We start from the raw sequence: 15,159 nt of genomic DNA, 5'->3' as shown, positions 1-15,159 counted from the left end.
TGAATTTCACAGAAGTCACTGCTCTGTGACAAAGTTCACGGCTCCCCATACCACCTGCCTTCCTCTCCCACCAGAAGCCATCATTCCTGATTAAAGCAAACACTGTCAATTCGGCCGCAGCCCGGGCAGCTCCAATCCCCTCTGAAAACATTGCCAAAACAGAATTCTGATTGGGTCACATTAGGTCACAGAATCCACGGGTGGACAAAATGTAGTAAAATTTTTATGGGCCACTAGAGACATATTGGATCAGCGCAGAACAAGCACTGTTCAAAAGAGCGCTGTTGGCTTCAGGTTCTTCCGCCAGCTCCTTGGCATATGGAAACTTCCCCAAGACTTCTCCAGCATCCTCTGCAGCCCATTGTCCCCACCCCCTCGCTCCTCTGTCAGTCCAGACGGTGAAGCTGATTTTCTTTCAGCTTCATGCCTCACATGGAACAAAAGAAAATTTCAAAGTGGGTCTCTCTCCTTTGTTAACATCCGCAAGAGGTCTTTGAGGAAGAGTGGGTGGGTGCCGGGGTGGGCAGGGGGAGCCATGAGGCAGTAGCTTTTCCAGAAACTGTAATTTTTACTGAATGCCTGCCAGCCCCCACTAGTATGCATGGATTTTGAGAACTGATACCTAGGGGAAATCTGACCATTTTGTCCCCTGGTTTTCTGGAAGGTGTGGGTGGTCAGCAGGGAGCCCAGTCCTCCTGCTGGGTCTCCCCCTTCGCAGGGAGATGCTTAGAGGAGTACTTCGGTTGATGGAGGGCCTTGAACATCCTGCAAAAATGCCTAGACCTGATCTGTCGGTCCTGGGAGCCACTGAGGATGTCTGAGTGAGGGAGCAGACGGCGCTCAGGCTCATTCAAGCTCTGAAGCGTCATCAGGAAAAGGGCTCCTGAAAACCGCAAACAGTTTCCCCACACCCACAGGGTCACCTGAAGGAGGCTTCAGTCATGGGAACCAGAAGTTCTTTTTTTATTTTTTTATTGTGGTAAAAAAACCAAATAACATTAAATTTGCCATCTTAGCCATTTTCGAGTATACGGTTCAGTATTGTTATTGTTCCCACGGAAACCAGAAATCCTTAATTGTAATTACTTAATCTTACTTAACTTACTCAGCTCTGTTATGTTGGGCCTTGAGTCTCTTCTGTGAACCTCAGTCTCCTCATCAATAAAATGAGAAGAAGTGTTTCTTAGGCCCCTATCCATGCTCAACCAAGCAATTTTTTTTAAAGTGAGATCTGAAGAAATGCTATTTATGGCTTAGGCCTCAAAAATCACTTCACGTATTTCCAGAAGAGAGCATTTCTAGCTCCTCATTTTCAAAATGAAAGGCTCCGACTCCTTGAGAATAGTCCAAGGAAAGGCAGCTTCACTGATTGACTGACTGACAGACAAACTTCCTATTTTTAAAACAGTATTTTGCTTCCTGGCGTGGCATATTTTATATATGTAAAATTTCCAAGATGGCTGCAAGAGTATCTCCCATCCCACATGATCTTCTGTCATCTCTCTATAGTCTGTTACTTTGATAGTCCTTGCATTAGGAGGCAGGGGTCAGTGCTCACTCTCCCTGAATCCAAACAGGCTTGTAACTCACTTGTAACAACAGAATGTGACAGCAGGCTGAGTCATGAAAGGTATGCATCTTCCATTCTGTCCAGTGGAACCCTTGTGCAGGCCCTGAGCCGCCATGTTTGTGAAAAGACCCACAAGGTGGCCATTTTGTAAGGAAGCCCAAAGGCTCTCACACGGAAAGAGTTCCTGGAGAAGCATGTGAAAACACATACTCGCAGAGACAGCAAGAGTTGTAGACACGGCTCCAAACCATTCCAGATACTTGATGGTCTAGTCCTAACCACCATCTGATGACAAGTACATGAGTGACTCCAAGACGAAACCACCCACCTGAACCCTTCTTGAATTCATGACCCACGGAAACTGCGAGAGAAAATGAAAGGATCGTTGTTGAAACCACTTATGTTTTGGGGTGATTTGCTGCTCGGCAATGGTCACCATAAGTGGCAAGACAGAAGTTTGGTATCGGGGCCAGAGATGTTTAGTGACTGAGGCTCAAGTGATGGTGCCTGGCAGTCTTCTCCAAACAGCCACCAGCAATGACACACCCTCCACCCCACCTAGCGTGTGGGCCTCCTCCTTCGCAGCCGCTGGAACTGTCTCCCTGCTCCTCAGGAACTGGTAACTTATGCTATCTTCCCCAGCCTACCTCTACCCCAAAGCTTCGAGTGATGGATTATGTACACGCTGCAGTGTCTATAACAATCATCTGCCCCACCTCTCGCCCCTCCTTGCCTCCACCCAGATTCTGATTTGGTGGGTTCAGATGGGAGCCAGGTACATCAGATTCTAGGAGGAGAAGTCCATCCCAAGAAGATCAGAAAGCAGAAGGGGATGTGGCACTTTTGCTTGAATCCAATCTTCAAATGCCTGGCAGCTCCCTTTCCCCTCACAGCAGGGATCTTTTTCTGGATTAATTCTGAAAGCCCAAACATTAGGTCCCCCAGGAAAACATTTTCTCTGGAAACTTTTTCTTGCATAGAGACCACTGTCTGGTGCTAAGTGGGCAGAGGCATGAAAACACAGAACTGAGAGCATCCAACGGCTCTCCCAGGACATCTGGGACATCTTTGGCTGAAAGCTAGGGAAATGGGGTCACCAACTGCTCCACCGGCCTGCTCTATATGGACCCCTCCCCTTCCTGACGCTCCTACGTATGCCTGTCCCCGCTGGTCATTGTGCATTGTCTGTCCTTCCAGCAGAATGGCATTGTCTGTCCTTCCAGCAGAATGGTGCCTCGAAATGCTTACCCTTGCTCATGGCATGACCGACACATCCTCCTCTCTGTGGTCCCATATTCAGCCCCAAACTGGAAGGGAGCGCACATTCCCAGAAGGCCTCACTTCTCCTTTTGATTTTACCTCCAAGTGAGGTGAGGCTAAACACTCTCACTTTGTGTTTTTGACATGACAAATTACCAGTTGTTCAACATAAACGTTTAAAATATCCCATGCAGGGGCATCTGGGTGGCTCAGTGGGTTAGAGCCTCTTCCTTCGGCTCAGGTCATGATCTCAGGGTCCTGGGATCAAGCCCCGCATCAGGCTCTCTGCTCCGCGGGAAGCCTGCTGCCTCCTCTCTCTCTGCCTGCCTCTCTGACTGCTTGTGATCTCTGTCAAATAAATAAATAAAATATTTTCTAAAAATTAATTAATTAAATAAATAAAATATCCCATGCATTATGTAACCCCATTTTGGCATCCTTTCTCCCCTCCCCCAATATGTTAGGACCTTCAGAAAATAAAAGAAGCTCCACTCAACCTCTAATTCTAAGATACTTTATTCATAATTGCCTGTCTACTTTCTTCATACAGATTATCCCTTTTTCTTCAGGTTTTTGGACCCTGTCTCTGCCATCAAACATAAACTTGCTGAAGAGGAAGTCTGTACCCCTCTTTTCTGTATCCCCTGCGAATTCTCACGTTCACGTGCCTGTGGAGCTGCTGATGTGTGACGCACACCACAGGGTGGTCTCATTTCTTAACTAGTTGGGCGGCCTCTCCGAGCCTCAGTGTCTTTGTGCAGGAATCAGGGTGATAATGTGGACTACCAGAAGGGTTGTGGGGGACCTTAAGCATGATTCTATGGGCAATACACCTAAAACAGTCCTTGACTCATAAAAGGTGTTCAGTGAATCATAGTTGTGGGTTGAATGGTGTCCCTCCAAAAAGATATGTTGGAGTCCCAAACCTGGCCTCTGTGATGTGATCTTATTTGGCAATAGGATCATTGCAGGTGTGATCAAGGTGAGATGGGGTCCTACTGGAGTTGCAGAGTGGGCCCTAAATCTAACGGCAGGTGTCCTTATAAGGAAAAGGTAAGTGGGAGACAGACACAGAGAGGGAGGAAGGCCATGAGGGGCTTCCTTTGGGAAATGCTAAATGGAGAGCACTATGGGACCCTCACACAATGCCTGAGGAGCTCTGCAGAGAGGTCCGGCCAGAGGCAGAGCTCAGGGGATGAATGAGAACCCCCACGAAGGGTGTGGACAAAGCCAGGAGCCTCCTGACCCCAAGGCGGGGCCCTCAGCTACCCGCAGGCTGCCAGGGCAGAGAAGCTAACGTAGGACGTGAGAACAGAAGAGAAACAGAGCAGAAAGCCTCCCTGACTCCTCCCCACCAGAATTACTCTCTGGAGGAATTCCTCCCTCCCCTGTGCTCTGAGGCACTTGATTTTTACCCCCTGCCCCCATTCTACCTTGCTGTTCTTACTCTCTCCCCGGATGGGGCCTGGCGTTTTTCCTCTCCCAGGAGCAAAGGCAGTTTCTGTATCACGATCCCCCCTACTGCGATGGTGTAGTGGACACCGTCCCTATCCCAATCCACCTTCCTTTCATAACTTTCTCATCTCTGAACTCTGAAAGTGTCTGACATTTAATAGGGTATCGTGGTTTAATTGGCAGCTTTTTTTCTTAGTGTTTTATGAAACAGCGACATGCCTTACGGATCCCTCATGACTCCATTAAATAGAGTAGGAGCTGTTCACCCAATATCTGCTGAACTAGATGAGTTTAGGTCACTTTAGGTAAGAGAGAGAATCTAGACCCCCTGTCCGGGTTAGAACACACCATGATGCAACTCAGGGATTCCCTACAGTCCCCCGACCCTCCCCCGTCCTCACCTGTTCACCTGGATGGTTATGGGCATGCCCAGAAAGACTTCACCCATTCTGAACCCACCTGGGAGATGACTTTGTTAAAGACCTCCTTCTCCCCTTCAGGATCCCTGCTGCGGCCCCCAGCAATCTCAGTAATGGACCCCCCTGCTCTGTTTGGCAGCCACTTCTGCCTCATCCCTGCTTCCTGGAGTCCCCACTTCCCCACCCCAAATAAACCACCTATACCCAAGCCCTTGCCTCAGGCTCCACCTTGGGGGGGATCCTGAGACTATAGGATTGCCACAAAACTGTCCTCTTGGGGGCTGTGCCTGCTCTTCACGAAGGAGGGAAGTGGCTCCAGAGTCTGAGGGTAGCCTAGGGAGGGTCCAGCAATCACCAGAGAGAGAGCTGTGTCTCCCCTTGTCCCTCCCACCCATCCTACCAGTCCCTACCTATCCTGCAGGCAGGCTAGAGAGCAGGGCTTAACTAGACTCGTGACAGATGATTGTGGCCCCATGACAAGGTGCTAAGGGAGGGAACATCTCCAGGGATGGTGGGGTGGGAGGACAGGAATCCTGCCTGGTCTGGGAGTCGGGGAGGTAGGGGATTGGGGCAGCACATTGTGCTGGGAACAGATGGGGCTTTCTGGGTACCAGCGCTAATTAACCGGTTCGGCAGCTCGGGGCCCTGGGCCCAAGCATATTGCCCGAGGCCTCTGGGGGCTGAGCACATGCGGCCATGCACACAGGCGGGAGCGCACCAAGCCCTGATACCTCAGCCCAGAGATGAGGAGAAGGAGGAGGGAGAGGGGAAGCCCCAGAAGCTGGTCATGTCTCCGTTCCCCAGGCCAGGGAGCAGCAGCTTCTAACACGGGTCTGGTCTTCTTATTCCACAGGCGCTGGGGACCCAAGGGGAGGAAGAGAGGGGAAAGAATCAGGGGCCAAAGTGGGGGACCTTTGCCTAAGGGAGTTGGTGCCGCCACCCACCCCCACTAGCCCAATGGGCCCACGTGATAAAAATGGAACTCTCAGAGCCTGTGTGTCTGTGTGCACGTGTGTGTGCATGGTGGGGGGGGGGGCATTTGACAACTTCTCAGTCACTCCATCTCCAAACCCCCGTGGCAGCTGGCGCCTCCCCCACCCCACTGCCCAGCAGTCAGGGAGGCCCCTGCCTCCTCTCGGCCTTCCCCCATGTGCTCCCTCTCTGGCTCTTCCCTCACTTCCAAGGACAGAATTCATTTTCAGTGTCTCTGCTACCAAACCAGAGATAACATGTGCTGTTGGGGGAGGAAGCTGAAGGGAAGTAGTTCAAGCTTTTCATTGCAGTTGCACATGTCAAGAAAGACACCTTTGGTCTGTGTGGGTACGTGTGTGTGTGTGTGTGTGTGTGTGTGTGTGTGAGATGAACCCACAGATATGGGAAATGGGCTGTGTATTATGAATATCAACTAATTAATAATCAACCCTTGAAATATGGCCAGGGTCAAGGGGCATTTTTAAACTGTAAGCAAGATTCTCCCAGACACAAAGCAACCCACGCACACCTCTGCCTCAAGAGTTGATCTGTCAGATTCTCTCCCAGCTCCCGGTGTTCTGTCTCTGAGACGGCGGGACGTGGCATATCCATAGCTCATAGTAGGAATTAGTACATTTTTTGTTCAATAAATAAATCCTCTTCTCAAAATCCAGCCCCAAAATTTACAAACAAGAGTTGATATATCTGGGCGCCTGGGTGGTTCAGTGAGTTAAGCCTCTGCCTTCGGCTCAGATCATGATCTCAGGGTCCTGGGATCAAGCCCCGCATCGGGCTCTCTGCTCAGCGGGGAGCCTGCTTCCCCTTCTCTCTCTGCCTGCCTCTCTGCCTATTTGTGATCTCTGTCTGTCAAATAAATAATAAAATAAAATCTTTTTAAAAAAAGAGTTAATATATCCACTTTTACTGAATGGGACAAGCGTGTCCCAAGAAGCAAGTCAACAGTGAGTGATTAAATAGTGCAGGAATTAGCCTCAGTCCACAAGCCAGGATCCAAAATACATTACCTTTGTCCTAGATCGTTATGTGTGTGTTTTTAAAAGTTCTTCCCTTTTCCATACTAGAGTATTTATGGATAAAATAATCTCATGTCTGGATTTGCTTCAAAACACTCAGCAGGCTGGGAGTATGGATGGAACCAGGGCAGCCGGGTGTGGATATTTGCTGGAGCTGGCCGATGGGAACACAGGAATTCATAGAACTGTTCTCTCTACTTCTGAAGCTAAATTTCAAAAATATATTTGAAATTTTCTACTGTTTTACATATATTTATGAGCATATTTAAATACATTTTGCCCGCTCCTAGAAAAAATGCAGTTGAAACAATTAGAAAGTTCAGAAAAAACTAGGCACACAATTCAAAAGGTTGACGTCATACCCTTTTAGGACACAGATGCTCCCCCACATCTCCCAGCTGAGCAAACATTCTATGTACAGCACCTGTGCTCGAAACATTCTATGTACAGCACCTTTGCCTCTTCCCTGATATTCTGCAAATACAAACTCCAGTGGGAAGCAGGCTCCCCACTGAGCAGTTATGAGTACTTATACATTCCATAACTATTTCAGTGACTTCCTCTACTGTTTAAAAAGAAAACAGCCAACCATCCCAAAGACAGGCTTCCATCTGTGGCTTCACACTGCAGGAAATAACTAACCTTCTTAGAAAATCGTTCTCAGAAACCAGTGTGAGAGGAGACGTTCATAGCCAATTTCTAGCCAAGTTCCGTTACATCAAGAAGTCCGTGCACAAAACATGAAGCAGGGAGGGTCAACGCAGGTGCTCTTCCTTTCAGTGATGCTGGACTAGTGTTAAGGCGCACCTTCCACCTTCCATATTTGGTTTGTAGGACGTCTTCAGCTTTGGCCATTTATTAAGGTGTTCAGTCTACATCTTTTCTGTGCAGTTTGGAGATCCCATTATTTTTTTTTCTTTTAAAGATTTTATTTATTTATTTGATAGAGATTACAAGTAGTCAGAGAGGAAGACAGAGAGAGAGGAGGGAGCAGGCTCCCCGCTGAGCAGAGAGCCCGATGCGGGGCTCGATCCCAGGACCCTGAGACCATGACCTGAGCCAAAGGCAGAGGCTTTAACTCACTGAGCCATCCAGGTGCCCCAGAGATCCCATTATTAAAAACAATTTTAAAGCATCTGGAAATGTTAACCTTGATTGTAATTTCAAAAGACACTGCAGTACCTAAATATCTACTATCTACTATGTAATTTCAAAAGACACTTCAGTACCTAAATATCTACTATCTACTATGTAAATTGCATCCAAATAAGTGCCAATGATCTGAATAGTAGAATAAGTCTCCGTGCCTGGGCCTTTGTAGTGGGATCCTAAACGCTCTCTGAAAAACTCAGCTTGTCCTGTTAAAGGGATCATCAGCAGATTCCCAAAAGGAAGCATACAGCAATGTCACATAACCCATCTTTAGCCTGGGATTTGAGCTAGCAAAACCATTTCACAAATGCTGAGACTGGTATTTCTAAATGCATTCCAAAATGACCTTGGAAATCCAGTGCAATGAATATAATATTTTTGGAGTTAGGAGGGACAGAATTAAGAGAAAAACAGTCCCCAGGGACTGGGGGTGGGGAACAGAAGGGATGTCACTTAACGGTACAAACTTGCAATTTGCAGATAAACACGTGCTGGAAATCTGATGCACAGCAGAGTGGTTATGGACAGTAACATTGTATTACCAACATCGAACTTGCTAAGAGACTGGATCCGAATTATTCCCACCACAAAAAAGAAACGACAAATACGTGACATGATAGAAGAGTTAGTTATCGCTATGACGGCAATCATATTACCATATTTAAATGCACCAAATCTGGGACACCTGGGTGGGTCAGTCAGTCGAGTGACCAACTCTGGGTTTCAGCTCAGGTCATGATCTCAAGGTGGTGAGACGGAGCCCCATGTTGGTCTCCATGTTCAGGGCAGAGTCTGCTGGAGGTTCTCTCTCTCCCTCTTCCCCTCTCCCTGCTCTTACATGCTCTCTCTCTCTCTCTCTCTCTCTCTAAAATAAAATAAATAAAATCTTAAAATGAATAAACAAATCAATGTATCAAATCAACCTTAAACGTATGCCATGTTATATGTCAAATGCATTTCGATTTAAAGAAGGAAAGACAGCACATCCGTATTTATAACTGAGACAAAATCAATGGAAAAGGAGAGAGCTTGACTCTGAAGGATGGAAAATTAAAAGTAGTTTTTACATATACATTTCATGTATACTTTAAATGTGTGCTCAGGTGTATATGCGTATGCACGTGTAAATATGTGTGTGTGTGTCTACATATACAGACATATGAAAGGGAGCAACCATTGTCCAGGGCAAGGCGGAAAGAGTCACGTAAAATATTAATATTATTTTGCCTGTTATAAGGACCATTGATAGAGAAAAATTACGAATTATTCATAAAATCCTCATAGTCAGTTCCTCAGACAGTAACTGGTATTATCCCCATTTTATAGCTGTGGAAAGGGAAGGTCACATAATGTAAGCAAGGTCATACAGCCATTGAATCCTTCCCCCTGCCATTTTCCCATATTTAAAGTACTCTGTTGTATTAAAAAGTTGTCAATAGAAATAATGGTTTTCCCAGCATTCTTTTTTTTAAAGATTTTATTTATTTATTTGACACACAGAGAGAGATCACAAGTAGGCAGAGAGGCAGGCAGAGAGAGAGGGGAAACAGGCTCCCCGCTGAGCAGAGAGTTCGATGCGGGGCTCAATCCCAGGCCCCTGAGATCATGACCTGAGCCAAAGGCAGAGGCTTAACCCACTGAGCCACCCAGGCACACCCCCACCCCCAAGCATTCTTTTCAGAAAAATCTGGATCTAGTTGTGCATTTGAGGATGTTCACCATCTCCCACATTTTCCTAAATCTACTTTCCCTCTTTCTTAAACAGGATCCCAAAACGAATGATTTCTGAGGAAGCTCTCCACAAACAAATCAAACATGTCCTTCTGAAAGCAGCTGATTGTTCTGTATAATGAAAGCCAGAGCTCTTCATGGGAAGTTCTACCAAAGGCTGGAACCAATAGGGCTGTTCTGGAAGAAATAAAAAGTGATAAACCTACCTGGGGATGAACAGGCAGACATTTTGTGGGACTAGCAGATGGTCCCTAAGAGGTCACTGTGGTCTTTCCCTTCTCAGCAGGGGCAGTTCGGAGCCAGGCCCAAACCTGGGGCACCTTTGACTCCTCTCTCTTCCCTTGCATCCAACTGCCCACAAATCCTAAACTGCAAAGTCTATCCAGAATATGACCGCTTCTCCCACCTCTACTTTTACCACCTCTGCCAATGCCACCAGATGTCTGGACTCTTACAGTTGCCTGACCTGGTCTCCCAGGTCTGTTATTCCTTAAAAACCTAGTCAGCTCAAGTCAGCTCGGCTCTGAACCTTCCAGGGATTCCCCGACAGCATTCAGAGTCAAAGCCAAAGTCTCTGCAATGTCCTGAGACTCTACAAGATCTACCCCGTCCACCTCCCACTCCCAGTTCCTCTTGGACCTCATCTGGTGCCTACAACTCTCCCCCAGCTGCCTCTACTTCCTGAACACCTGTCACCTGTGTTCCTCAAAGGTACCAGGGCTCTTTCCTGCCTGGAGCCCACATACCAGGACATCCTCATGACTCACCCCCATACCTCCTTCCATCTTTGGTCAAAAGATGCTTTCTCAATGAGCCTCCCCCACTTAAAATTGTGACTTCCATCCCCCAGACCCTGTGCCACTTTACCCCATTGACATTTACCACCTTCTTACCTAGGATATCATGCGTACTGGTCTCCCATCCCCATGCCTGACACCCTAACAGTAAGTAGGTAAATGCCAGGAAGACAGTACCTTTTACATCCCAGAGCTTAGGATGTTACCAGGCACACAGGAGACATAATCTGTGAATAAATTAACTGAATGAATGGATGGTCTTGAAAGAAAGGTAAAAGCTTAAGATGAATCTTTTTTAAAGATTTAATTTATTGAGAGAGAGAGAGAGCACTGGTTGAGTAGGGGCAGAGAAGAGGGAGTAAATCTCAGGCAGACTCCATGCTGAGTACAGACCCCAACTCAGGGCCTGATCTCGGGACCCTGAGATCACGAACTGAACCAAAACCAAGAGTTGGACACTTAACTGACTGAGCTGCCCAAGCACCCCAGAAGATGAATCTTTCCTGTCTCCTGTCCCACTCCTGCTCTAACTGGGAAAAGGAAGTTGACCTGGTAGAATGAAAGATCTCAAACTACCCTGAGGAAAGGGTCATCCATCAAGACTTTGCCCAAAACTATATTAATAGTAAAACATGAAAGTGGACACTTACCAAGGATCTCCTACGTGTCAACCCTATGAAAACTGCCATACCTAACTCTGCTTCATGAAACCCAATCTCTGAGGTACCTGGGTCTCCTTTGTGGATGTGAAACGCTGTGTTTGTGGTAGATCTTCTGACACCAGGTGGTGTCTTACAATGCAGTTCTGACACAACCACCCATAGTTACCACAAGCCAAAGGCTCTGTCCTCCATGGGACTGCCCTGGCTTCAGACACTGGCCACACTTCAGGGGGTGGGGGTGGTTCCCAGACCAGCTGCACTTTGACTGACTGGCTACAGATGCAAGCCCTCCTGGGGCCTCTCCAGGTTTGATAACCCCCTAGAAGAACTCACTGAACTCAGGAAAGGGCTATTCCTAGAATTATAGTTTTGTTGTAAAAGATACAAATTGGAGCCTCGAAATCAATACACATGGAGGCCAAAGTCTGAGAGGTCCCAAATGCAGGACTTCTGTGCTCTCTCCCCATGGAATCAGGTGTGTCATGCTCCCAGCACATGGATGCATTCACCAACCAGCAAACTCCACCCAACCTCAACGTCCAGAGCTGTCCTCTAGGATTTCATTGCATAGGCACAACTGATGGACTCATTGGCCAGGCTTGAGCTCAATCCCCAGCCTCCTTCCCACCCCCAGAGGTCAGGTTGGCCCAAAACCCAAATTTCCAACTCCACGACTGGTCTTTCTGGTGACCAACCACCATCCTGAATCACCCCATCTTTTTAGTATAAACTCAAGTGTGACCCAAGAGCCTCATGAATAACAAATCACTCCTGTTACGCAGGAAATGCCAAGGATTTAGAGGCTCCCTCTTGCAACCCGAAAGAAAAACCAGTCAAACTCTTTATGATAACAACAGTAACACCGCGTCATCTAAACTCTCTTTCAAGTCTCCATTCAACTGGCAGAAAGGCACCCCAATCCATTTCTCGGCTAAATCGTCTCTAGGATTAAGTCCTGTTTCCAGGAGGACAGGAGGCTCATGTGGCTCCAAGGTGACAGCGAAGGGGGGAAGATGCATCTGGTCATTGGTCAGCAGCCTACAGGGTGGTCTGCAAGGCTTTTGAGGCCAAGCCCCCCAGGACCCTAGCATCTCATTTTCTGCGTGGGCTCTTGCCACCTGTCTAGGACCTTTCTAGAGCATGGTCCAAGCTTCCTGGACTCTTTTATTCCACAAACATTTTCTTAACCTCCACCCAGATTCCACTGGCAGAGGAGAGGGTCCCAGACCCCTTTTCTCTCTGGAACCACAGATACTTGGGCACCCATTTCTCCAATTACCCACTCCCCCTCATCCTGGGACATCCTTTTTATTTCAGAAACATAGAACCTGTTCTTACATCATGTTGCTTTTTCCTCTATCTGAGAGCTATGCCTCCATGTGTTCTGGTCCTCACCAAGGATTGGCTTTAGAAATCCAAAGTCCTGTTTTCAATCAGATATTGGGTGCCTCCCTCCCCTGCCATGAAACCCAAATGCACACACACCTTCCATGAAATATCCTTGCCACAAAAAATGAACCTGAGTCTAATCAAGCCTCCATCAAATACCCCCCTTACCAGCAATGAGACAAGTAAGTGGCCTCGTGAGGAAGCCAACAGACAAGTGCAGAATGTGGGACATTCTCCAGGGCCACTAATCTGGGTTGTACAGCAAATCAAGGGGAAGGAGATTAGAAGAAGAAGAACAATGAGGGCTGCTCTAGATGAAAAGCCACTTCAGAGTCATAACCACCAAATGGCAGGTGGAGGCCTCGCCTGGATCTTGATTTGTACAAACCAACAACAAAAAGACACTTTGGAGACAGGAAGGGAAATTTGATTATTGCCTGGTTTTATTGACCGGATGAGGCACCCAGCCTATTACCAAAGAGATGGTATCCATTTTGCAAGGTGAAATAATTGCATGTGGTTATAGGAGAAAATATTCGGTTCTTAAGAGTTATAAGTACTGAACTATTGTTAAGTGTTGAATTCATGTGATGTCTGGGATTTACTTTAAAATATGCTAGCATATTAAAAGAGAGTGAATAAAATAAAAATGGCATGATATTTTAAAAAGAGCAGTTTCATGGATGTACAATTTGTACCCAATAAAGTTCTCCCTTTTTAAGTTTCACTAGTTTTGATATAACCACCACCACAATCCAGATAGAAAGCATTTCCTTTGTCTTCCAAGGCTCCCCAGTGTGCAGCAAAATGTTGGCAACTATCGGATGTGCATGATGGCGGTATGGCATTTATCATATTATTTTCTCGCTATTGGGTATGATTTAATTTTTTATCATTGAAAAATGCCTGATTTCTTTACTTTCTGCTGACATCTGTCTCTCTGATTATGGAGAGGCCACTCTGCAGCCTGAGTGGGGAAGGGAAGGGAGGAGATGTACTCCTACCACGAACTGGGAAGGAAGTGGAGAAACAGCCAAGCTAGAGTGAGCCTCTGAGGTCCTAACAGCCTGATGGTGCAGGGGAGCTCTGGAGCATGAGGAAACCCTCCAGTTGCCCTACCTGGAGGCACGCGAGCTGCTGACCCACTTAAGGGATGCTTTAAGGAGCTCTCCCATTAACAGGGAGTGGTCATGCCTGACCCAGGCCAGCCCCAGGAGCAACTCAACCACATTTCACTTCCTTTTTCTCTGCCATCTTTGAAATAGGCAGGAATTGTTTACTGTGATCCATGCACTCATCCCTCCCACAAACTCCTCCCACCTATCCCACATAGCACCAGCCCTATGCTAGCCCCAAGGGGATGCCATGACCCCTTGTCCTGCACTTGTCTGTTTCTGGGAAGCTGACAGTCCTGAGGTAGGTGACTATGTGGCAGGTGTTCTTAGAGAAGTGAAGAGGGACTTTTGCTGGAGCACAACAGAGAGGGCACCTCATCGGTCCTGAGGCTGGTGGGCCCTCTGAGGTGACGGAGTTGGGCGCCAAGCATCTGGCCAGGCTGCTGAATGGCTTGAAAGGAAGTTGGCCAACTGGTTTCCCCACCAAGGGTTTAATCTGAGTGGAGTCTCCCCCACCCCCAGCTGTCTCAAGCCCTTCAGACCTCATTCTTCTTGCCTCATAGGCAAAGGCAGATTCCGGTGAGGCCAAGCTTGTCTGCTGATCTGTCCATGGGGAGTATGAGAAACTCTATCTTGGGGACTGGCCCAGACTTATGTTCACTGCTCTTCTGGGTTTTGTGTTTTTCACTTCTTTTCTGGAACTGTTCTTAGATGTCATTGCATCTAGCACAATGACTAGCCCACTGACCCGTGCTTTATGGGCTTTTCTGAAAGTTTAACAGAGGGATTAGTGCAAGAGTCAGAGTAGGTGATTTCCTGCGTGCACCAAAGATGGGAGAGAAGAAAATGAAGTGTCTGTTTAGGAGCTTCTGGAACTGGCCTGTGGCCAGCACGGTCTTTCCTTCAACTTGGGGACATCTGGTCACGATCCAATTGGCATTCTCAACACCTCGCATCTCCCAGGCAAACTGTAACTCAGGTAAAATTTCCATCTACTTACAGGATGGCCACCTCCTCTAGTTTCCAGCCCATATTAAGGTAGACTCAAGTACTCAAGAGATAGATGGAAGGTCGATGGAAATGAAGTGAACTTGGGAAGAAGGAACATTTTGAGTGCAATGGAAGTTTCTGAAAATCTACTTCTACCCTGAAATTTCCCGATGAGAAACAGAAACTACTTCTCCTATGCAGGAAGTCCCAGAGGACAAGAAGCTTGTGGACAGTTCCACACTCTACGGAGGTGAACGTGATTCACCCCTGTTTCTCTGTGAACTTACCTTCACGGCAACTGCTACTAACATGTACTCACTCCTCCCTTTGAAGACTAACATTTCTTTTTTTTTTTTTTAAAGATTTTATTTATCTATTTGACAGAGATCACCAGTAGGCAGAGAGGCAGGCAGAGAGAGAGAGAGAGAGGAGGAAGCAGGCTCCCTGTCAAGCAGACAGCCCGACGCGGGACTTGATCCCAGGACCCTGAGATCATGACCCAAGCCAAAGACAGAGGCTTAACCCACTGAGCCACCCAGGCACCCTGAAGACTAAAATTTCTATTTACTTTACACTTCCCCAAGCACTTTCTCATACATTATCTTATCTTGTA

The sequence above is a fragment of the Martes martes genome, assembly GCF_963455335.1.
Source record: "Martes martes genome assembly, chromosome: 1".
Lineage (NCBI taxonomy): Eukaryota > Metazoa > Chordata > Mammalia > Carnivora > Mustelidae > Martes > Martes martes.
The sequence above is the reverse complement of the archived record's forward strand: the minus strand, read 5'-3'. Positions refer to the sequence as shown.